The sequence below is a fragment of the Gambusia affinis genome, linkage group LG13 (assembly GCF_019740435.1).
Source record: "Gambusia affinis linkage group LG13, SWU_Gaff_1.0, whole genome shotgun sequence".
Taxonomy (NCBI): domain Eukaryota; kingdom Metazoa; phylum Chordata; class Actinopteri; order Cyprinodontiformes; family Poeciliidae; genus Gambusia; species Gambusia affinis.
This window is the reverse complement of record NC_057880.1, coordinates 20,591,392-20,605,955: the sequence shown is the minus strand read 5'-3', so window position 1 is coordinate 20,605,955 and position 14,564 is coordinate 20,591,392.

The following is a 14,564-nucleotide window of genomic DNA, read 5'->3' as shown; positions in this document are numbered from 1 at the left end:
ACTAATTAAGGTATTATTGACTTTGTCCAAGAAAGAAGGAAAGGCAGCTAAATACAGAATTGCTAAGCTAGGAATACTTTCTATGGAGAAAAAAAGACAACAAAAAGAGCACAAAAACATTTCTGCAACAGAGGTTTTATCAATGACTTCATCCAACCCAGAATCGCTGAACTGAGAGCATTTTCTATGGAGCCAAAAACAAACACTGTAACAACTTAATGAAAGCAAATTCTCTTACAGTGATTATGTCCATAAATTATACACTGAGCTGGGACACTTTCTATAAGAAAGAATACCAAAGGGAACACATAGTTTATTTAGGCTGTGACTCATGACTTTAAGAGTACTTTCTACAGAAAAGAGAAACAATAGAACACATTTAATTTCCTTAACTATAGCAAGTAAAGAGTCAGCTAATTACAGACTAAACCAGGGGTACTTTCTATAAAAAGTAAAGCAATGCCAAGTGCAGCAGTACCTTTCTTCCAAAAGACACATAATGAATTTTGTTATTCAAATATGTAAAAGTCTATTTTGCAAAAATGAGGTCGACCTAATTAGTTCAGTGTAATATCGTTGAAATAAATCAGAATATGAAAAATTTTATATACATAAAATTTTAAAAATATTGGAAAGATTAAAAGTGTTTTGTCTGTTCAGATTTGACATCATTCACTCATATTTGCCAAGACTCACTCAAACTTTCATAAATTACTATTTACCATTGGCCTTTGTGTCCTTATGGAGATTTAGCACAAAAATCATCACTTACATAATTTAAATTTTGTTTGATCACTTTGACAACCTTTTGGCCTCCAGATAGGAAAAAAAGAAGTAATTCTGGCACGCAGTGGTAGCCTCGGCGCTCAGCGTATCCTTGCCCCCACTTGATGAAATGCATTGCGAAAAGGCCACCTCTTCACATTTGTAAAAGTCACCTTTCATTATCTTCCTCTTGTAAAGAGTCTGGTGTTCTTGGAGCTCTGTAATATTATCTCTCACAAGTGTGGCAGGACCAGTGTGACATTTGTAAGCAGTAACTTTGCTTCTTTTCCCCTTCAGCGCAGCGCCTCGAGGCCAATCGGATCCAGCCAGCGACCCCCGATTGGCTGAAACCGCAGCTGCAGCCATCTTTCTGGCTGAATGCCACCAGCTCTTCCTCACAAACTGCTTGTCTCATGGCAGGAAGCCAAGTTTGACTGGGTTTGGATCAAAAACAGTGTGCTAATAATAACAGACCAATGTGACTGGTGTGCATCTCAATCCAGCTAAAGTGGGCGTATGGGTGAAATATAATGTGTCTAATAGGCATGAAGAATCAGAGTGTGTGAATTGGAGGTGTAAAACGCATGTAACAATCCTGAGAGCATACTGGAAAATCAACAGTCTGCAATCTGTTGTGGCTTTAATGGACCAGACAGAATCTTAGTTATTTATTTGCATGTCTGATATATTTACAGACAAAGCAATTGTATCACATTCAAAGGAAAACTGTCAAGAAAACCAAAAGACAAACGACTTACATTGAGGGAACACAAGTATTGAACATTTCAGCATTGTTCCGAGTAAATATGTCTCTAATTAGCCTATTGACATGAAATTCACAGCAGGCGTTAGCAGTAATCATAGTGAAACACATACAAATGCTAATCAATCTGTATGTGCTACAGTGTTAAATGTAGAAGCACAACATTTTATTTGGATTGTGTCTTTGAATGCTTTTGAAATTAAAAACAGACAGAATTTCAGAAAGCATATTTGGTGCTTATTACCTTTGTCATGTCACTTATTTACTCAAAACATATGATTTGATTTGAGAATCAGATCAGAATCAGCTTTGTTGACAAAGTCTGTGTGCGCAAATGAGAAATGAGAAAGAACAAAACCTGCTTGTTCAGAAAACTCATTAAAGTTGTTAATTCTTGGTGTTTGGCACCAAAATATTACGTATTGAAAGATTCTTTAATCATATCGGAGGCTCAGATGTCTCTGCTGAACATTTTCTGTTCAGTTTTTATTGCACAAACAACAGAAATCAACGGAAGACAAAGATACTAGATCCTGTTAAAAATTCTTCAAAATAAAATACATTTGCTTAAAGATGTTTTGCTTAAAGATGTTTTGGTTTCTTTTTTAAATTATGTACAATCTTAAGTTAAGTAAATAGTAACAATCGTGTCAATTATGCTTAGCTGTGAATAAGTTACAACACCGACTGAATAACTCCTGTGCTTCTTGAGTTGCTACAAAAAGTACTTTTGATTTATTTGTGCTCATCTCTTCCTGCTTTTAGCACATTTCTGAGAAAAACATACTTATTTTTAGTGTAGTTCAGTGTATCTGTGTTTACATCATAGCTTCTTTTTTATTGCAGCCTATCCACTATGTGTGGTTGGTGAAACGTGTCATTTGTTTTTTACTGTTCATGTCGAGTTTGGTCATGTTAAAGCAACTGAAGCTGCCAAGCTGCATCCAGTTGGACAACTGCTTGGAGTAAAAGTGGAGTTGTCCTTCTGGCAAAAGTAAAAAAGAATAAACTCTGCTGGCAGCAGTTAATGTAGCATGGTGAATCTGAGAGACGGTTTTTACGTGCCGTCATTCATTTTCATTCTCCCTGAGTGGGGTTGCCGCCGGAGATATCAATCTGTCTGGGGATACTTGTTCTGAAGCTGTCATGTTGCCACCATGGCAGAGCGAGCGGTGGCAGGGAAAGATGGATTACTCATCCTGACGCAGGGAATTTTTTTAACAGGAAAACAATTAGCAGAGTTTGGGTGAGGCAAAATTTAGCTAAAGATATAGCTGAGCAGTAGGTTATAGCACAATAAAACAAGTGAATCGATTCGTAGCTCGTAAATAGTGGATATTCTGTCACTGCAGCCCTACATCTTCAGGTGCTTGTTCAATAGAGTTATAAATAGCACGTGGCAGCTCCGTGAACTGCAGACCCCCAGCACTTGGTGTTATTAGGCCCATTTGGGGTGGTAATTGCTTATGCTGAAGCAGTCAACCACATCACTGATGGATGGAAGCAAAATACAAGACAAGTCATTGACAGGAAACCTTTCAGGATGCAACTATTTTCTCATTAATTCACAATATGGAGGCAAAACCCAAACAGCTTATGCTGAGTTTTACAGCATGAACATTAATAGTTTCTAAGGTATGCAGAACATCAACAACAAAGATTACAGTATTATTCTGAACCTCTCCATGCATATTAAGCAAATTAAACAACAACATTTTTGTTTCATCCTATCCTCATTTTGCTCTTAATCTTGGTACTTCGACACTCTGACCTCAGTTCAGTAATGATCCTTTCTACAAAAATATTCACTACACCACACAAACAGATAATCTGAGTCATTGATTAACTTTGCAATAAAAATCTACAAAAAAGAAGAAAACAAAAACAAGAATCTGGTTTCTTATGCCTCCAAGTGCCTCATATTTTTGTTTTATTTTGCTTCAAAGCTCGGGAATTCCCAGCATCCTCAGCTCCAATTACGGTAAAGTTTATTTTTACAGCACATTTCAGCAGCAAGGCGTTTAAAGATGTTTTAAATCATAAAAACACAAATATACAAAATCACAGCATTACACAACAGAATGTTGATTAATGTTTTATTTATAATGTTTCAAATGCAACTTTACATAATAAAACACCAAACAGTCAACAACTGAATAGGTGTTATATTCTGATGAGTGTCATTAATATGTTGGTCAATGTAATTCTAAACAGGTGGTTTTAATTCAAATGTTTGCCAAAAAGATCAAGAGTGATGCATTTGCTTCAGTTCTTAATTATTAATTCAATTTGTAAAGGGGCTTCCTTTCTTTTGGCTACTTAGAACCTCCAGCCAGAAGGTTATTTCTCACTTCGCCTCCTCACCTGTCCCTCAGCTGCCCAGTGACAGGAAAAGAAAAAATCCAGTGGGTTTTGAGCCTGCAGATGGTACGTTGGTGCTGATGAGGCGGCCGGGTGTGTTGGAGACATGTGGAGGAGAAGGAAGTAATAGTAACACTAGCCGGACTGCGAAACGCCTGGGAGAAGCGTGAGGGATGGATGAGACAGCAGCGCCATGGCAACCAAAACAAAGGAGGGCGGTGCAGCTGAGACACCCCCAGTGACTGCTCCTGCTTTTTTTCTGGATTTCTCTTATCATTGGTGGCAACATGTTCACTCAGGTTGACAGCTCATTAATACTGATGGTTTCAGTTGGCTTTCTGTGCAATTTGTGCATCAAAACTAATTATAAATAATTTTTCTCATTGCTGATAACTCCTACATCTGATTCAGGTTCTACTAATGAAATTCTGCATGCATGTTTACTGGCGATAACTATTTTAGAGCTTAATATTCACTCTTGACAACATTAATGAGGAATTTATTGAAGAGACCAGGCTTCACACTGAGGTCAAGTTCAGCCGGAGCTCCTCCCACTGCGTCCGTGACCTAGGGGTCGCGTCCTGGCAGATTCCGGTGGGAGTTTTCAAAGGGCTCTTCAAGTTCATTTCCTACGCGGCAGGAGGACTGCCTGCATTTGGAAACCTCCTGGGGAGACGCCACAAAGTGACCCCTTGGTTTTCCAGTAGATATTCTGTCTGTCAGCCAAGCTGTATGTTTGTTATTAATGTGACAGCTTTATATTAATAAACCATACAAATCCCTGTTGCTGTTTCTCTAACGTGTTTGCTGTTTTCCTCTTTTGCCCTTGAAACTATGTGGCCGTAATTTGTAAAGTTGCAACACACGGAACAAGAGCAGGAAGGTAGGAGGACGAAATACTGATCGAATTTTGATTCATTCCCATGGAGATACTGGGATGTGTTCGGGAAGACAACAACTTAACTGGGGATTCAGAAATTTTGAATTTGTAAGGCTGTTTTGGGTCCCAGTACTTCAAAGAGTTTGCTATTTCGCATTTAATGTGGATTATCTGAAATCCACACTGGTTCAAGAATACAGTAAAAACATCCTGCTGTCTCATTTAAAAAATCTGAATGGCAATATACTATATATATCAGTTTTTCGATGTGTTACAGAGCCATACTTCTTTCTGCTCTGTTTCTTTTATGAGTTTTTTAGTTGTTACATGAACTATTCATATTCATTAAGAGAATGAAATAAAAATAAAATTAAAATAAAATTACAGTTACTTAAATGGGAGAACATGAACACACAATTTCTAATACTCTAACACTTGGTGTTTAGGCATAATATTAAAGTTTAATCAACTCCAAAGCCCCGAGAAGAATATTGATGTTTCCATTTAAGTTTATCTCGTGTCCCATAGCTCTGGATCTGCTTATCAGGGCTTACAGCCTCCATTTCATTTGGATAACAGCCGCCAGATGATCGTTGCAGAGATGTAGCCAGGTGTGCAATTCAAATGATTGATGCAGCTAATCGCAGATGACGGCACAGGAGTTCAAACGAAAGACCAAAACATTTCACAACTGCTTCCTGTTGTCGATGAGGAACTGTGGATTTTTCCAAGAAGCATCTTTTCTCGGATGTTTGTCACAGCCTGCAACTTTTCTAGCCAAAGGCTGCATCCCTGAATGCTCTCACTGCTATCTGTTTTCTCTGTCATTCTCTATTTCTTCTCCTCTCTTTCACCCTGCTTCCATCTTAAATCCCAAATGACACTGATGTCCCTGGGCTGCTCTTCATCGTCTTGTTGCTTTAGCTCCGCGAAGAAGGGGGAAAGTTTAAAGGCACCCATATTGCCGCTCTTGACACGTTTATTGCTATTTTGCGTGGCTTATGGCTAATTTGCTCAAAATAAAGTGTTGGCATTCTTGGGAAATGTTCCAATTTTTTTTTTTTTTTAAAGAATCGCGTTGAAGACTTAGGGAGTGATACTATAAACTTGCAGTCATCCTGGTGAACAAATATACCCTCCAGGTCTGGGGTCTGTTTGTGGAGTTTAGAAAAATTTACACTGTAAAACATTTAGAGGTGGTTTAACTTGAAAATGAAAGTCCACCTGCTGCCTTAAAAATGCAATTTAAGTCAACAAGTAAATTGTTTTTGTTTTTAAATCAGAAATTCAAGTTCATGAAGTTCATTTAACAACAACAGGCAAGTTGTCTAAACATTGTTTTTTAAGTTCATTCTTCTTGAGTTTTGAGTTTTAACTTAATGCTGCAATTTAAACTAAAAAATATTTCACAATATGCAAGAAAAAACTGCCCTCACCTAGTTAAAGAGCACGCATTTTCTTCTTATTTTACTCACAATGTTAAGATAAAATAATTATTTTACTTTAGAATAATTTAAATTCTTATTTCAAGTTACATGAACAAAATTTCTGATCTGATAATGAATTTTGTTAAACATCACAATGAATTCTGCTCAAAAGCATTTAGTTTGAACAAGATATTAAACTAAATATAGTTTAATATCATATATTAAACTATAGGCAAATAGTTTAATATTTGCCTTAATAACAAGGCATCTCAGGATGCAAAAACATGCCGCTAAGCATTCTGGGAAATAGTTCCCTCATTCAGTTTTGTTAAGTGCTAACCTAAAAACTCTTGGAGGTTTGACAAAATTAACTATTGTAAGTTTATCTTTCACAAACTCACACATTTAGGTTCAGAGTCAAAAACTCTGAATTCATTTGACTTAAAGAATTGAAGACAGTAAACAACTAAATGTGGCTCGAATGTTTTACAGTGCAACAGTTTGGGTAAAGGGTCAGCATCCATTTTTAACAGGAAAGGTTTTGGGAAAGAGGCCAATGGAGTCAGTGCACAGAGTTATAACTGTCTTAACCTTTTGAAATAAAGACCAAGTTTGATAAGTGTTTATCTCAGAAACCTTGGTTCCAGATTAAGGAAATTATTTTCAATCACACTAAGGGGGTTGCTGCTCAGATGAAGTCATCTAATGCCCCGGTGTTAAACCAGCGTGACCCATAATGCAACCCCTTTCAAATAGACTAGATGCGTGTACCATAAGTCAAGTCAGATGTCAGGATCACTGCTGTAATCTTTTTTTGGGGGGGGGGAAATGCCATATATTAATAACATTAATTCCAGGTCACAGGGGTCACCGAGATATATATTTGATTTATTTTGACAAATGCTGACATATGCTGCTATTTGTCAGGGTGAGTGAAAAATAATTCCCCTGGAGTGATGACCTTTTACACAGCAGCAGATATTGCCATGCGTCTCTTGTGGGATGGATTATTCTGCTTGAGAAGTCCAAACCATGTACGTGCAGGATGATAACAATTATATATGTGTTTGACATGGGCAAAAGGTTGAAATATGTGGGAGAATTTTGCCAGAAGATCACATTTTTCAGTTTTTTTCAGTGCCCGAGAAATGGTTGTCTCATTAGTACCAGAAGAAGTTCATTAAAACTTAAGATTTTTACATTTCCATTTGGGCCTCAACTGCTTCTAAAAACACTTTAAAAAAAAACACCCAGCTGTTTTTAAATAATAAATTAATGGGGTTTTTTTGTGTGTGTGTGTGTGTGTGTGTCTGGAAAATGAGCCGTTTTGAAAATCTCCCAATTCTTGAGTCACATTACATAAGCTCTGTGCTGTTGCCTAGCAACTCCCTCCAGGCCAAGCCCCCGTCACCTAGCAACCCAAGTGGAGCGCCAGCGTTTGGACAACTGGTTTTCATGATTGAGGAGGCGTGGCCAGAAGCAGCTTGTTTGTATTTAAAGTGACAAGACGCCCTAACGCCACTCCTTCCAAAAGCAGCCAAAAATAGGCAGAACTGAAATGTCATTATCTAAAAATGATTTTGAACAAAAAAAATAATAATTAATGAATATTTTTTGTAAAGCACATACAGCTCTGTAAAAAATTAAGAGCCCACTGCACTGAACTCCACTGAAAACCTCCTGGTTATTCCACCAAATATTGATTTCTGAACTTTTCCTGAGTTAATACATTAGTAATGTTGTTTCTAAATTAATATAAACTTGTTTTCTTTGCATTATTTAAGGTATGAAAGCACTGCAGCTTCTTGGTTATTTTGACCGTTTCTCATTTTCTGCAAACAAATACAACATTTTTGCTTGGAATTTCGGAGACATGTCGTCAGTAGTTCATGAAATAAGAGAACAATGTTCATTTTACTCAAACAGAAACCTATAAAGAGTAAAATCAGAAAAACTGGTAATTTTAAGTGGTCTCTTAATTTTTTTGCAGAGCTGTAGACCCGACCTCCCCTATTCAAGAAAGCATAACAGGTCACCTTTAAGAAATTAGTGTCAAATAAATGTCAAAGGTCTGTCTTTCTTGTAAAATTAAAAGAGATTTATTAGGAACACCTTGGATGTTTTCCCCTTTAAGCTAACAGGATGAGCAGCGGTGTACTGACCAAGTTTACTCCACTAATACACCTCACCATATGTTGTGTTTGTTTTTCCCTGTGGGTGGGACCTGATCATCCCAAACAGACAGATGCTGGGAAGCAGCAACAATGCCAACTCCTTAGTCCCATTAGGCCAAACTGGCAGAAACACTTAAAAAGGAAAGAGGACCAGGAAGCTCTCCATCCCTCACCACAACTTTCATTACCTCTGCCCTCCTGCCAACTCACAGCCAGATCCATCCATCACAGCTATTGATCTCGTCTCCCCCTGGCGGAGTACCTGCCTCTTTTTCCAGTCCAAATGTGAAGGTTGGCAGAAGCAGCATGAGATATTTCAGCGTTCCAGTGACAGCGTCGCCCCCCTTGGGATGCACAAGGTGAACCGGAGAATTGGCGTCTTGTAGAAAGTGCTTCCTTCATAGATCTAAATGGACAAACTCTCCCTGGAGGAGTTACTAAGAACATGTTTCCTGGCCTGGACACAGAAATAACAATCCATCTGTTGTTTCCTGTTCTCAGAGTTTTCTACAATAGGCCACAACCCGTATCTCCGGTAACATCTTTCCTGATCCAAAAGCAAACCTGTTATCGACATAAACGTTGTTTGATGCTTCACAATAGAAAATGGATATCATAAATCCTTTTGACCAGATTTGCTGGTGAGTCTCACATAGTTTCTCCTTACTTTGATCTCATTACTCTGATGTATTTTTGGGAAGAGAAGCGAGCTTAAGCTTTTAAAGCGATTGCCCCTGAGAAAAATATTTTAGAGCAGACTGACATTAGCACTTGGTAGGCCTCAAACTGGGATTTAACTCGTAACTTGTGGCACTTTTTTTTTTGTAAAATGTAACAAGTTTGCAGCACGGAAATGAATTTTTCGCTTTAAATTAATTTTCATATGATAAAAGTGGATTGTTTAATATTTGATTCATTGCTCAAAGCTGAAGCTCTGTGTTTTTTTCAGTAGAATAAAAATACTCAAGGCATAATTGTTAAATAAAAATGAAAAGACTTTGTGAGAAAGATGTGGCTGATGTTGTTTGATGCTTGATTAGGCTACCTGCACAAAAACACGAGTCAAATGAGATTTAAAAAATCTTAATTTTTATCCCAAATTGTTGCAGGACCCAACTCTTTGTGTGTGTATTCAATCCATTGGTTTGTGTTTTGATCATTTCCTTGTTTATTTATATTTTATAAATCTTGCCATATTCAGTTAATTTCTCTGCTCGCTTTTATTGTTATTAAGGTGTTGCCGTATATGTTAATCTCCTTTATGTTTAGTTTCTTTTTTTATTCTTATATTCTTTCCTTGTATGTTTTAATTTATTTATTAGGCACTCTACCCGGAGAAGGGTAGAGTGCCTTCTCCGGGTCAGGGGGGGTGTCCTGCCCCAAGTGGAGGAGTTCAAGTATCTCGGGATCTTGTTCACGAATGGGGGAAGAAGGGAGCGGGAGATCGACAGGCGGATTGGTGCAGCGTCTGCCGTCAAGCGAGCGCTGTACCGGTCCGTCGTGGTGAAGAGAGAGCTGAGCCAAAAAGCGAAGCTCTCGATTTACCGGTCGATCTACGTTCCCACCCTCATCTATGGTCATGAGCTTTGGGTCATGACCGAAAGAACGAGATCGCGGATACAAGCGGCCGAAATGGGTTTTCTCCGTAGGGTGGCTGGGCTCTCCCTTAGAGATAGGGTGAGAAGCTCAGTCATCCGGGAGGGACTCAGAGTAGAGCCGCTGCTCCTTCACGTCGAGAGGGACCAGTTGAGGTGGCTCGGGCATCTGGTCAGGATGCCTCCTGGACGCCTCCCTGGTGAGGTGTTCCGGGCACGTCCCACCGGGAGGAGGCCCCGGGGAAGACCCAGGACACGCTGGAGGGACTATGTCTCTCGGCTGGCCTGGGAACGCCTTGGGATTCCTCCGGAGGAGCTGGTGGAAGTGGCTGGGGAGAGGGAAGTCTGGGCCTCCCTTCTGAAGCTGCTACCCCCGCGACCCGAACCCGGATAAGCGGAAGAAGATGGATGGATGGATTATTGTCCGGCCTCCTCTTTCCTTTTTCCATTTGGTTCTTATGTTGTTTTCTGCATCAGTATTTAAGCATCTGTTGGATTCTTATGTTTACTCCGCAGTTTCCCCTATAAGTTTTCTTTATTTTATACAAAAATCTTCTGCTTGTGCAGTTTTTGTCTAAAAGACATTTATCTGCTTTATAATGTTAGCCATTAAAGATTCTGGGGATTTGAATACTTTCTAAAGGGAATCGTAAATAAATTTGCCATTGATTTTGGCAGAGTAAACATCATATACATGTTTGCGTGGCGGCAGCAGGAATTAGGTTAAAGCATTGCTGCATCTGTAAAACACAAACTCACATCTGGACAGAGGGGGAGGGAGCGTAATGTGGACGTTTTTATCCTCCATCTATATAAAAGCCAGGTCATGACCACAGTTTGAACCTTATAATCTGCGTTAAATGTCTGATGACCGGAAAGTCAAAGATCACAAACTCTAGCAGTAAAGTGGACCTTTGTCAAATTGTTTAAACTCTTTTTATGCAAATTTTCCTTTACAAAAGAGAGCATTGGGTTCAGTGGAGACAGGCTGTCTTTTCATGAATCGATTCTCTATTTTATATACTGCATATATATATAAATTATGTTAAAAACTGGTGCTAAAATACAATTTTTAAGAAGAAAAAAAATAGAGTGGTTTCCTTTCATATATACAGCTCTGGGGGGGAAAAAAAATTAAGAAACCACTTTAAATGATCAGTTTCTCTGATTTTACTTTTCATAGCTAAAAGTTTGAGTAAAATGAACATTGTTCTTTCATTCTATGAACTACTGACATGTCTCCTAAATTACAAGCAAAAATGTTGTATTTATTTCCAGAAAATGACAAAGAAGCTGTATTGCTTCCAGACTTCAAATAATGCAAAGAAAATTTAGTTCATATTCATTTAGAAACAACAATACTAATGTTTTGACTCAGGAATAGCTCAGAAATCAATATTTGGTGGAATAACCAAAAGGTTTTCAATGGGATTCAGTGTAAACTTTATTTTTTCCAGAGCTGTATCTAAATAAATGTGACTTTCAATCCTTCTATTATTTACTGGATGCTTAGATAATCAGCTAATACATTTTTTTTATGAAAGCATTTAGTCATATTTTGTCTGGGTTCTTGTCTAGGTTGAATACATAAATTGAATTAGTTTCTTCTTTTTGTAAGTATTACAGAATAAACTGTATTATAGTTTTAAACATCATCATTAGATTACTCAAAAGCATTTTACTGCTTAATGTCAGGTGCAAAAAAAGGAAATTTTAGTGTTCAAAATATAAACTACATCCTAGTTATATATTTTGTGCAAACATTTAAATCAGAATAAGTCACGTCAAACTGTCACAGATGCAGCAGATCGGATAAATGGATTACCAGACAATGCTTTGTTTTAATCTTTTGAACTCTAGTCTAACAGTCATTATGATTAACGGCTGCTATTCATGACTCTAAAAGGTATACAATAAAATGACAAGTTTGGTTTTCACCCTCGTCTTTCTTTGCACCCTGTGACCATTTTTACTGCAAAACACAGGAGCGCATAGGTTGTTTCGTCGTCCGTCATGGCGAAGCCGGTGTTCTGTTTATCTGTACTACCCATGAATCCGGGCTATCTTGTCGCAATGCGCATGCGCGCGTAAATGCTACAGTGACGTCACATGATGTGAAGGGTCAGTATTTCGAAGATCATTGTGCTCCATAACACAAATTCAGATTTAGTTGTTCTACAGCTGATAAGACTGGTATGAAAGGATTATTCTGAGGCTTATTATATAATTAATAATACAAATGAAGGCGTGGACAGAGATTACAGCTTGAAGTGACTTTGTGATTTATACAACATTAATATTTATAGTATTCTAGACCATAAAATGTCAGAAAAAGCAGAAATTATGATTACATTTGAACCCAAATGTCTTGGGTCAGAGGATCTCTGTGTCAGCCTTTAAATACAAAGTAAAATCTTAATACATGTGTCTGAGTTTATGATGTTCAATTCTTGGTTTCCACACAATAATTCAAACAAATTCTTGTTACTTTGGTTATTTCCTCAGGGCAACTTTTATAATTGAGTTTGATTTTAAGGATCAGTGTTACATTTTAAGGGCAATGCAATTTCCGGCTGTCTATATTTTTCCCTTATGTCTTTTTCTGATCTGAGAGTGAACATGCAGCTTGAATTAGGAAAAGCTCTATTTAAATTATTTAAAATGTTTAATTCCTGAGGGGTTTCTCTTATTTTGAACTAATCTTGCAAATTTATTCGGCGGCCAAGACAAAAGGGAAAATAAATTTAAATTAGATTCTTGAAACTACAAAGAAAAATGAAATAAAAGCCCAAAAGTTTGGCAGAGATACATTGTCTCTAAAGCAGCAGGTTAACCTGGTACTGAATTACCTCTCATAAAAATCAGACATGAAGACACACACAATAAAAAGGGGAAATGTGTCAGGTTTAAATTAAAGAAATCTCTAAGGAGCTGACAGAAAATGAGACACACACAATTAGGGGCAGGCTACAAGAATCATAATATTAGCAGAATAAAAACACAATTTTTTGAGAAAACACATCTTAAAAATTACAAGTTTGTTTGTTTGCTTCATTCTTCAAAATAAAGTCCTGCTGATGATAATAATTTGATTCTGATGTATTTCTGTTAAGTATTATTATAACACTTCACAAGATGCTCAACATTCCTCATTTATATTGTTTAATTTTTACTCATGAAATTATTACTTTAGAAAATAAAAATTGTAGTCTGACCTTCATTTTACCTGAATTTAAAGAGCTAATAAACAAAAGCTGTAAAATATGCAAGTCAAACAAGATGGTGGTCCTCACTCTGAACTGCACTGTAAAAAATAAATAAATACAAAAATACCGGCAGCTGAGGATGCCAAAATTTTACCATATGAATACATTAATACATTTAATTTTCACTTTATTTAAATTTTCTTTAAAACTGCTTTAGATCTTTCAAAGAATCCCATCTCAAAGAAAGAATCTGTGATTTAAAGGAACTCATATTTGGTCACCAGATAACAAATATGTGTTCCTTTTAATCACAGATTCTTTCTTTGAGATGGGATTCTTTGAAAGATCTAAAGCAGTTTTAAAGAAAATGCAAAAACAACGACGCATGAACAACATAAAGAGGTCGGTAAACAATGGGCTGCGTTTTTTTTATTTGGCGACATTTAAACGATTAAAATATGACACAATTATGAACAGAAAAGGCCAAACCAGATGGAACAAAGACTAGAAAAATGATCCATTTCACAAAACGCTGCCCAACATCCTGGCAACCCAACTGCAGCGATAAAGGGCCTGACGCTGCGTGGCGCTTCGTTTTACATTAAGAAACACCTCACCCAGCCATTTCTGCCTGCTGAAAACCATCTGCGTGTTTCTTTGTGGTCACCTTATGAGTCGAGTTGCCACGTGGAGCACAGTGTGGCGCAGGCTCAGATTTTGTTATGAGGTGGGGATGTCTGGCACGAAGGGGCTCTGTGCCAGGGCTCCAGATCTTAACACGCTGCCTGAAGCGGATAGATGTGGAGACTTCTGGCCAGGCATGAGCTCTGCAACCTGGCAGAGACGTGAGAACGGCACGTTGTGTTCTGCTGTTGCAGAGGAAGAAAAAACAAAAAGCCCTGAGGACTCAACTGTGTCTGCAGCCCAGGGTGCTGGATGGTAGAACAACAACCTAGAATGAGATGGAGTCCAAACAGAACCACTTCCTCTGTGCGTCTGCCTACCAATTAGCCACAGAGCTGCTGCTGAGGTGAGATAACAATAGAAAGCCATGTATCCCCTAAAGACCTCACGTATTAACGTACTGATGTCTCCTACATGTCACCGCTGCCCTCACTCGCCTGGCAGCGCGCCCGACTCACCGGAGGGGGCTGTGATTTAATCCAAGAAGAAAACAGCAGGACGCAACATTAGGCTGAACGCAACGTGATGTAATTAGTGAGACGCTGTTAGGAATAAATGTGAAGTCTCGTACAGTGACTTCAAACTGCTCTGTAGATGAAGAAATCGTGTCTTGAAGTGGATTTTGAAGTAAAATTACACCAATAAATCAAAAGGGTGGCAATGAAAATGACAATTTTTACACTTTTATTTTTCAGAATATTACTTGCAT